Source organism: Bison bison, unplaced genomic scaffold, assembly GCF_000754665.1.
Source record: "Bison bison bison isolate TAMUID 2011002044 unplaced genomic scaffold, Bison_UMD1.0 scf7180017864537, whole genome shotgun sequence".
NCBI lineage: Eukaryota > Metazoa > Chordata > Mammalia > Artiodactyla > Bovidae > Bison > Bison bison.
In genome coordinates this window covers 876,144-887,427 of record NW_011495085.1, presented here as the reverse complement: position 1 = coordinate 887,427, position 11,284 = coordinate 876,144, and positions in this window count along the sequence as shown.

Sequence of the window (11,284 nt, the reverse complement as noted above, 5' to 3'; positions counted from 1 at the left end):
GTGCACTGGGACGACCCAGAGGGCTGGTATGGGGAGGGAGGAGGGAGGAGGGTTCAGGATGGGGAACACATGTATACCTGTGATGGATTCATTTTGATATTTCGCAAAACTAATACAATTATGTAAAGTTTAAAAAAAAAAAAAAATTAAAAAAAAAAAAAAAAAGCTTCTGGGTGCTCCTAGAAGACTCTATTCCACTGAAAAAAAAAAATTTTGTAGAATTTTAGATAATAATTTTCTTCTGGGAGGAAACAACAAAATAATTTAAAAAAATGACTACTAATATTGTTTATCACAGACCACAGACTCAAAAAACACAATATTAAGGACTTTGATCCTTTTATCTGTCAGTTAACAAATTCCTTGCAAATATTTAATGCACACAAAAAAGTGCCATGCTATATATAAGTATATTCTTTCTTATAATTGTATGTCTCTCCCTATATATGTACTATAGTACTGTAATTTTTGTGGGTTTGAAACATTTTTAACTTTTTGTTTAGGGATAGTTATATGCTCAGTAGAATTTGCAAAAATAATACACAGAGTTATGTATTTTCACCCCCAAGGTTCACATCTTAAATAAATACAGTACAATGTCAAATTTAGCCAGTATTCATTAAAATATAATTTAAGTCTTTAATTCTTTCTTCTTTCTTTCTGAAACTCTAATATATATGTTAGGTGTTTTTTTCTTTTTTTTTTTTTTTCTTGTTAGCCCATAGATTACTTACTTACTTGTTTTATTATGCAATTTTCTATTTTTTTCAGGTTGGGTGATTTTTTATCAGTCTGTTTTCAAATTTACTAATTCTTTCCTTTGTCCCCTGTGCTTTACTTTTGAGAGTAGTGAGATTTAAAAAAAAATACATTCATCTTATTTTTCAGTTATAAAAATCCCCTTTGATTCTTTTTCATATCTCTTTGTTTTAAAATTATCAGAAAATTCCATCGAAGTTATTTCAGTACTGGCATCCTTTTGTGTTTTCCTCATTCCAGTTGTCTAGATTCTTGGTATGATGAGGTTTTTTTTTCTTTTTTTAACTATTGTATCTTGGACATTGAGGATATTAACTTGTGAAATTCACAATAATACTAATTCTTTTTAGCTGATAGTGACTATGTTTAGGTACAGCACAAAGATTTGATTGTTCTCTCAGATTCTGATTCAAGAATTGATGTTTTGCTCACTCTGGGCTCCAGGCACAGCCGGCAATGGAAGTGGAGCACTGCTTCCTACCTCAGTATTGCCTGTGAGGATTAGAAGTCTGGCTCTCAACATTTTTGTTACATGGTGTAACTATGCCTCCAACTACTCGCCTCAGTTAAAGCTCCCGGGCCTCTGTTTCGCTTCACTTCATCAACAAATTCCAGGAATAAATGTGTTCACAATAATATATCTCAGAGAAATCTAAATACTTACTTTCAAAATATATGAAAGGAGAGTTAGCGTGTTAATTTGCTGTCCATACAGAAGCTTTACCTACTTCCTTCTCTACAGTAACCCAGTCTTTTGTAACACAGTAATATAGTCACAATTGAGGCAGCCACAAACTGTGGTTGTGATAAAAAGACAGAAAGCTTTAAAAAATGTATAGAATCACATTCAGCTAAATTTATTTAATTTATAATTACAAAATAATGTAGCATATTAGACTTAAGGTGCTGCTGCTGCTGCTGCTAAGTCGCTTCAGTCGTGTCCAACTCTGTGTGACCCCGTAGACGGCAGCCCACCAGGCTCCGCCGTCCCTGGGATTCTCCAGGCAAGAACACTGGAGTGGGTTGCCATTTCCTTCTCCAATGTGTGAAAGTGAAAAGTGAAAGTGAAGTCCCTCATTCGTGTCCTACTCTTAGCGACCCCATGGACTCAGCCTACCAGGCTCCTCCATCCATGGGATTCTCCAGGCAAAAGTACTGGAGTGGGGTACCATTGCCTTCTCCAAACTTAAGGTAAACAGATAAAAATAGAGTGCCTATTTTTTTTTATCTGTTTGACACTATAAATTAACAAGTAGGACATGTGTCACCTATTCTAACTAGGAAGAAATTGATGCTCAGAAAATTGACATAATTTTCTTAAATCATACTGTTAACAATTGATGGGCTCTAAGTAGGTTTTGCTTCAAAACAATAGAATAATTCCTCAAAAGTACTATTCTAGTTTTTAAGGAGGGTTTTTTTTAAGAGTGTTACTAATTTTTAAGGATGTGAATAGCTGTTGACAACCATTTTGTGATAGAATATATTTGAATTTTCAGAAGAAAAAAGCCAGATTAAGTATTCCTTATTATTGTAGAACTTTGTATTTAATTTGTTTAAAAATAAGAATTAGAAAATATAATGTCTATATTCAAAATATACTTATCCAGAATAAATGAACTTGATTTATCCTCATATAAACACCTTATATGAGATGAGATTCATCTGCCATTGAACATTATATGCATTTACCATTAAAAAATTAGAATCATTCATGTTCTGGAAGTAGCATTATTATACTCTATGATTAAATTATTGTAAACTAATTCCTAGTTTAAAATTGCTTAATCACCAATGTGGCATATATTTGAAGAACTTTGTTGCCAAATTTACTTTGTAATTTTAATTAACTTTTGTCTAATTAAATTTGCTCTTGTTATTTTTGATGGTTTAGCTCTAGTAGAGAACTGGCTTTGTCAGCAAAACCATTCTTTCATCGAAAATGATCAGGTTCAACTTGTAATAGAGAGACTTAGTGGTTTAAACAATATGGGTAGGCTAAAAATATTGGGGATTTTTAAAAGTTATGATCATGTTGTAAAAATGTTGAAAAGGATCTATAAATATTTGCCACCTAAGTATGTCAGTTTTACTTCATGTTTTTTAGAAGTTTATGTGCCATGAAATTTAAGTAGCTCCATGTGGTATTTGGTACAAAGTAGATTATATAAATAGAGGTACCTGTTTATTGTCAAAAGGTAATTAATAGAATTGTTTTTAAAAATGTTTAAGATTTTGATAAGTACTGAAAAAATACAATTACATATATGTAATTTTTTTCATTTATGCAGTTTATAGTTTCCTTTTCTTTGAGTAATTTTCAACTCATTCTCCCCATGTTTCCTTTCATGTGAAAATTTTTAATATTTTTCTGCCTTAGGTTCATTTGTTTACCTGCAATATTTTTTTTTTTTTTTTTTACCAAGTATCAGACTGGTAAACATTTTTAATCAAGTATCAGACTGGTAAGCACGGTCAAATAGGGTGCAGATCTTCTCATGTTTGATAATCACCTCTATTACCTTAAATATACTCTTGTTCCAGGGTTATTTGAATTTATTTGTATACTGAAGGCATGGAGTAATTTTTCTAGAGTTAAATTTACTTTTTCAGTAAAATTTGGTTTCCATGTGTATCCTAACAATTTTAAACTTGAATTCAAATTCCCAAATTATTTTCTGTTCTTGGAGATCATCATTTATACAGCCTAGTTTTTTTTTTATTTAATTCTGTCAATGAGCCTATAAAACTTCTGTTACACTAAATAGCTATGGTGGAAAGATTAATGTTTGATACAACATTCTTCAGTTAAAATTTACAGTCCTTTTCTTTGTTTCAAGTAGAAGTGACATTTCTCCATATACCATGTACTCCCAGAGACTGAGGGAGTAACTGGAGGTCTTTTTTCAGTAAACTTTGAATTTCATCGCTTTGTGGGCACAATAATATCTTCAGTATTATAGAATACTTGAATACATTGGCTTCCAGGTGCCATTGAGTGCCGCTACCCATCTATCTCCTCTTTTCCTCCCAAGGATGATATTGTTTTCTTTCTATACAATTCTAACTTTTTGCATCACAATACAGATACTTTTTTTAAAGCCTCTGCTACTAGTCACTAATGGATGACAATAAAGGACACATTGTCCAGTAATGTCCTGCCATTGTATAAGATTACCACTGTTTCCTTACAAACTCATTTCATAGTGAATAAATATCTAATAATCCTTTCTGGGCCAGACTACTAGCCTGGCTGAACCATCGCTGATGGATATGGTTCTCTGATAGTGGCATTATTTCATTTCTCCTTTAACTTAGCATCCTTTGCAGGTTCAGCTTGTCTCCAGAAAATAGCTCCCTCTAATGTCCCTTTTTGGGTTCATAAATATTTTACCTCATTACGGTAGGCCTCTAAGAATATTTGTTCCCTGTTACCCCCAACCTGCTATCACACCTACAACATGTTTACCAAAGAGGAGCCATGCTTATCACCCATCACTTACATAGTTCCCACTACACATTGATAGAATATGTACAAGCTTGGAAAATTATCTGAACCCTGAAGTATTTTTTAAACTTATTGAAGTATATTGGACTTACAGGGCTTCCCAGGTGGCTCAGACAGTAAAGTATCTGCCTGCAGTGGGGGAGACCAGGGTTCAATCCCTGGGTTGGGAAGATCCCCTGAGGAAGGGAATGGCAAACCTCTCTAGTATTCTTGCCTGGAGAATTCCATGGACAGAGGAGCCTGGCAGGAGTATAGTTGATTTACAGTGTTAATTTCTTTTGTACAGCAAAGTAACTCAGTTATATATGTGTATATTCTTTTTCATAATTCTTTTTCATAACTGAATATAGTTACCTGTGCTATATAATAGGACTTTGTTGTTTATACGTCCTATATATTAATATAAAAATTTGCCTCTGCTAATCCGCAAATCCTATTCCTTTCCTCTCCTGTTAGCCCTCCCCCCTTGGCAACCACAAGCATGTTCTCTATATTTGTGAGTCTGTTTCTATTTCATAAATGTTTTTTTTTTTTTATCATATTTTAGGTTCCGTGTGTAAGTGATATTGTATGACATTATTTGTCTTTCTCTTTCTTTTTTTTTTTGTGTGTGTGTGGGGGTTTTTTGTCTGTTTTTTTTTTTTTTGTCTTTCTCTTTCTAACTTACTTGACTTAGTTTGATAATCCCAGGGTCCATCTGTGTTGTTACAGATGGCATTGTTTCATTCTTTTTTGATGATTGAATAGTATTTCATTGCATGTGACAGGAGTGGGATGCTGGGTCATTAGCAACTCTAGTTTTTTGAGTACCCTCCATGCTGTTGTCCATTGTGACTGCACCAGTTTACATTATGACCAACAGCGTAAGAGGTGAACTGGATTACTGAGTTTTCCATGAGTCTGCTCAGTTCAGTTCATTGCTCAGTCCTGTCTGACTCTTTGCACCCCATGGACTGCAGCACGCCAGGACTCCCTGTGCATCGGCAACTTGTGGAGTTTACTCACACTCATGTCCGTCACATCAGTGATGCCATCCAATCATCTCATCTTCTTGTCTCCTTCTCCTCCCTCCTGCAATCTTTTCCAACATCAGGGTCTTTTCCAATGAGTCAGTTCATTGCATCAGGTGGCCAAAGTATTGGAGTTTCAGCTTCAGCATCAGTCCTTGAAGTGAATATTCAGGACTGATTTCCTTTAGGATGGACTGGTTGGATCTTCTTGCAGTCCAAGGGACTCTCCAGAGTCTTCACCAACACCACAGTTAAAAAGCATCAACTCTTCAGTGCTCAACTTTCTTAATAGTCCAACTCTCACATCCATACATGACTACTGGAAAAACCATAGCTTTGACTAGACAGATCTTTGTCCGCAAAGTAACATCTCTGCTTTTTAATATGCTGTCTAGGTTGGTCATAACTTTCCTTCCAAGGAGCAAGCGTCTTTTAATTTCATGGCTACAGTCACCATCTGCAGTGTTTTTGGAGCCCCCCCAAATAAAGTCTGTCACTCTTTCCATTGTTTCCCCATCTATTTGCCATGAAGTGATGGAACTGGATGCCATGATCCTAGTTTTCCGATTGCTGAGTTTTAAGCCAACTTTTTCACTCTCCTCTTTCACTTTCATCAAGAGGCCCTTTAGTTCTTCACTTTCTGCCATATGGGCGGTGTTATCTGCATAACTGAGGTTATTGGTATTTCTCCTGGCAATCTTGATTCCAGCTTGTGCTTCATCCATCCTGGCATTTCTCATGATATACTCTGCATATAAGCTAAATAAACAGGGTGACAATATACAGCCTTGACGTACTTCTTTCTTGATTTGGAAACAGTCTGTTGTTCCATGTCCAGTTGTAAGTGTTGCTTCCTGACCTGCATACAGATTTCTCAGGAGGCAGGTCAGGTGTTCCCATCTCTTTAAGAATTTTCCACAGTTTGTCATGATCCACACAAAGACTTTGGCGTAGTAAATAGAGCAGTAGTAGATACTTTCTGGAACTCTCTTGCCTTTTCTGTGATCCAGCGGATGTTGGCAATTTGATCTCTGGTTCCTCTGCCTTTTCTAAATCCAGCTTAAACATCTTGAAGTTTACTGTTCACGTACTGTTGAAGCCTGGCTTGGAGAATTTTGAGCATTACTTTACTAGCGTGTGAGATGAGTGCAGTCATGCAGTAGTTTGAGCATTCTTTGGGACTGGAATGAAAACTGACCTTTTCCAGTTCTGTGGCCACTGCTGAGTGTTCCAAATTTGCTGGCATACTGAGTGCAGCACCTTCACAGCATCATCTTTTAGGATTTGAAATAGCTCAACTGGAATCCCATCACCTCCACTAGCTTTGTTTGTAGTGATGCTTCCTAAGGCCCACTTGACTTTGCATTCCAGGATGTTTGGCTCTAGGTCAGTGATCACACCATCGTGATTATCTGGGTCATGAAGATCTTTTTTGTATAGTTTTTCTGTGTATTTTTGCCAGCTCTTCTTCATATCTTCTTCTTCTGTTAGGTCCATACCATTTCTGTCCTCTATTATGCCCATCTTTGCATGAAATGTTCCCTTGGTATCTCTAATTCTCTTGAAGAGATCTCTAGTCTTTCCCATTCTATTGTTTTCCTCTATTTCTTTGCATTGATCACTGAGGAAATTTTTCTCATCTCTCCTTGCTATTCTTTGGAACTCTGCATTCAAATGGGTATGTCTTTTTCTCCTTTGCCTTTTATGTCTCTTCTTTTCTCAGCTATTTGTAAGGCCTCCTCAGACAACCATTTTGCCTTTTTGAATTTCTTTTTCTTGGGGATGTTCTTGATTCCTGGCTCCTGTACAATGTCACAAACCTCTGTCCATTTTTATTCAAGCACTCTGTCTATCAGATCTATTCCCTTGAATCTACTTGTCACTTCCACTGTATAATCATAAGGGAATTGATTTAGGTCATACCTGAATAGTCTGGTAGTTTTCCCTACTCTCTTCAATTTCAGTCTGAATTTGGCAATAAGGAGTTCATGATCTGAGCCACAGTCAGCTCCCGGGCTTGTTTTTGCTGACTGTATAGAGCTTCTCCATCTTTGCCTGCAAAGAATAATCAATCTTGTTCCAGTATTGACTGTCTGGTGATGTCCACGTGTAGAGTCTTCTCTTGTGTTGTTGGAAGAGGGTGTTTGCTGTGACCAGTGTGTTCTCTTGGCAAAACTGTTAGCCTTTTACCTGTTTCATTTTGTATTCTAAGGCCAAATTTGCCTGTTATTCCAGGTGTTTCTTGACTTTCTACTTTTGCATTCCAGTCCCCTATAATGAAGAGGACATCTTTTCTGGGTGTTAGTTCTAGAAGGTTTTGTAGGTCTTCATAGAATCATTTGACTTCAGCTGCTTCAGCAATATTGGTTTGCGTATAGACTTGGATTACTGTGATATTGAATGGTTTGCCTTGGAAATGAACAGAGATCATTCTGTCGTTTTTGAGACTGCTTCCAAGTACAGCATTTTGGACTCTCTTGTTGACTGAGATGGCTACTCCATTTCTTCTAATGGATTCTTGCCCACAGTAGTAGATATAATGGTCATCTGAGTTAAATTCACCCATTCCAGTCCATTTTAGTTCACTGATTCCTAAAATGTCAATGTTCACTCTTGCCATCTCCTGTTTGACCACTTCCAATTTACCTTGATTCATGGACCTAACATTCCAGGTTCCTATGCAATATTGTTTTATCCAGCATCAGTCTTTACTTCCATCCCCAGTCCCATCCACAACTGGGTGTTGTTTTTGTTTTGGCTCCATCTCCTTATTCTTTCTGGAGTTATTTCTCCACTGATCTCTAGTAACATACTGGGCACCTACTGACCTGGGGAGTTCCTCTTTCAGTGTCCTATTTTTTTGTTTTTTCATACTTTTCATGGGGTTCTCAAGGCAAGAATACTGAAGTGGTTTGCCATTCCCTTCTCCAGTGGACCCTGTTTTGTCGTAATTCTCCACCATGACCCATCTGTCTTGGTTGTTCCTACAAGGCATGGGTCATAGTTTCATTGAGCTAGACAAGCCTGTGGTCCACGGGATCAATTTGGTTAGTTTTCTGTGATTGTTGTTTTCATTCTATCTGCCTGCTGATGGATAACGATAAGAGATTTATGGAAGCTTCCTGATGGGAGAGATGGACTGAGTGGGAAACTGTGTCCTGTTCTAATGGGTGGGGCCATGTTCAGTTAATCTTTAATCCAATTTTCTATTGATGGGTGGGGCTGTGTTCCCTCCCTGTTTCTTGACCTGAGGCCAAAAATGAAGATAATGAAGACCTTCAAAATGTCCCATGGAGGCACTGCTGCACTCAGTGGCCCCAACCTTGCAACAGGCCACTCCCCACTCATGCCTCTTTCGGTGACTCCTGGACACTCATGGGAAGTCTGGGTCAGTCTCCTTGTAGGGAGTCAGACTTAGGGAGGCCTGACTCCTTGTGGGGTTACTACTCCTTTTTCTGTTTCCTGGTGTGCACAAGTTTTGTTTGTGTCCTCCAAGAATTTGTTTCTCCCGTCCTGTGTAAGTTCTGTTGGTTCTCTGGTGGGGTTATCGGCAATCTCCTCTAAGAGGGCTTATGCCATACCCAGGTCTGCTGGACCCAGAGCCTGTGTCCCTGCAGCAAGCCACTGCTGATCTGTACCTCCAGAGGAGAAACTCAGACACAGTTCTGGCTCAGGCTTGTGGGTTGGGCATGTGTTTTGTGCCCTTCCTAGGTCAGAACAGCTTAGGCAACGAGGTGCTTGGCAAGTGCACTGTCCTGTGCACTTGCCAAGTGCATCTCAATCACCTCCCATCCCCGCTGCTTGATTTCCCAGGTGCTCCATGAGAGCACCATCACAGGTGTGCTGTGTGTCTCCTATGGAGAGCTCATCTCTGTCTGCGACACTCCTGGTGGATGTCAACCATCCAGCATCTCGGGAAGATATGGTTAGCAGCTGGGAGCCTGCACAGTTTGGCAGAAGATGCAGCAGCCCCTTGCCTTCTGGTTCTGACTGTGGCAGGCCTGCCTTTCTGCCTCCAGGTGGGGAGTGACAGATTATCGGTGGCTAGCTCTCCTTTGGTATTCACTCAATCCTTTGTTCTGTGAGTGGCCAGGCTGCCTGTTAGGTTCAAGCCTTTCGCAGGAAAGTTCTCTTTTCCACAGTTGCGGTTAGGTGTGTATTCTGTTTGTTCTGTTTCATTTTTTTTCCCTCCCGGTTATGTTGCCCTCTGAGATTCCAAAACTCCCTACAGACCTGCCTGTGAAAGGGTTTCCTACTCTGTGGAAACTTCTTCTCTTTCACGACTCCATCCCCAGGACAGGTCTCCATCCCTAACTCTTTGTCTCTCTTTTTGTCTTTTATATTTTGTCCTACCTCCTTTCGAAGAGAATGGGCTGTCTTTCTGGGTGCCTGGTATCATCTGCCACTGTTCAGAAGTTGTTTTCTGCAAGTTGCTTAGCATTCAAATGATCTTTTGATGAATTTGTGGGGGTGAAGGTGGTCTCCCCGTCCTATTCCTCTGCCATCTTGGTCAATCAAGAAATGAGACTGCTAGCTGGTACATTAAACCTCCAAACACAGTTTGGCCTAGGAGTACCGGAGGGCTTCCACAGACTTTGTGCTGGAAGAGAACAATCTGTGATAGCAGGGATCAAACACCAGTGAACCAGAGTGCTGCTCTGACTCAGCTGGGAAAGAATCATTATACTTGGAATACAATGGCCCTGGGTGGAAAGAACACTCATCATCCCCATAGGGAATAGAGTAGTACATTCTTATGTATACAGCTTATACTGTTAATGTATACAGTGCACTTGCTTTGGGCTTCTCCCCTTAGTGTTTTCTTACATGCTCTAATGATCTGTTATTAGAAAACTTTGCTATATTGTCTGCACCTCACTCTATGTCTTCCTGGTATCACCCAAAGCATAATTGGCAACTTGGGCATCGGAATGATAGGATGGTGCCCCATAGTGGTGGAGGTATTTTCAACCTAAATCCATTAATGTGCCACTGATAAGATTTTCAACTGGGCTGTAACAGGTGTAGGACAGTTTCCTGATTCAGGTATGTATTGTAGGTATCAGTGGCGATATTAAAGTGATGTTTGAGTAAACCAATATTTTTCAAATGACCAAAGTATACTATTACAAGATCATTTATGATCAAAAAGCCATTTAAAGTGCAAAATTAGTGAATTTAAAAGAGAATGAGAGGCTCATTGATGTGGTTTCAGAATCTGCATTTCAACTAAATTTTTAGAAGCTGCTACTTATTGGTTGTGCTGAGAATAATAGAGTACACAGTTTTCTGAAACTATTAAAAATCCTCTTTTCCAAGAACATATCTGTTTGAGATGATTTTATTTTTATATCTCAACTGAAATAATACACCACAATAGACAGAACTCATAATCAGATGTGAGGTAACCAGCCTTCTATTAAGCCCAAAATTAAAGTTATTTGCAAATAGGAAATGTAATGCTACCATTCTTAACCATTTTATTCTTGAAAATAGTTATTTTCACTAAATATGTTATTTAATTGTTTGTTTTTTTAATTTAGTCTGTTCCTGTATTTTCATTTCTACCATAGAAATTCAGCACATGCCATTATTGTTTACATTGTACAAAATGTTATTAATAACCTGACTTTCCTGCTAGTTCAGGACTATGAACTCTATTTTATTTGGAAAGAATTCTTAACATGAGATCTACCCTCTTAAGCTTTTAAGTGTGTGATATGCTATTGGCAGTAGGTACAATGTTGTGCCTTTTTTTTTTTTTTTTTTTGCATTTCTTTTCCATGGGGATGGTCTTGATCCCTGTCTTCTGTACAGTGTCACGAACCTCATTCCATAGTTCATCAGGCACTCTATTTATCAGATCTAGGCCCTTAAATCTATTTCTCACTTCCACTGTATAATCATAAGGGATTTGATTTAGGTCATACCTGAATGGTCTAGTGGTTTTCCCTACTTTTTTCAATTTCAGTCTGAATTTGGCAATACGGAGTTCATGATCTGAGCC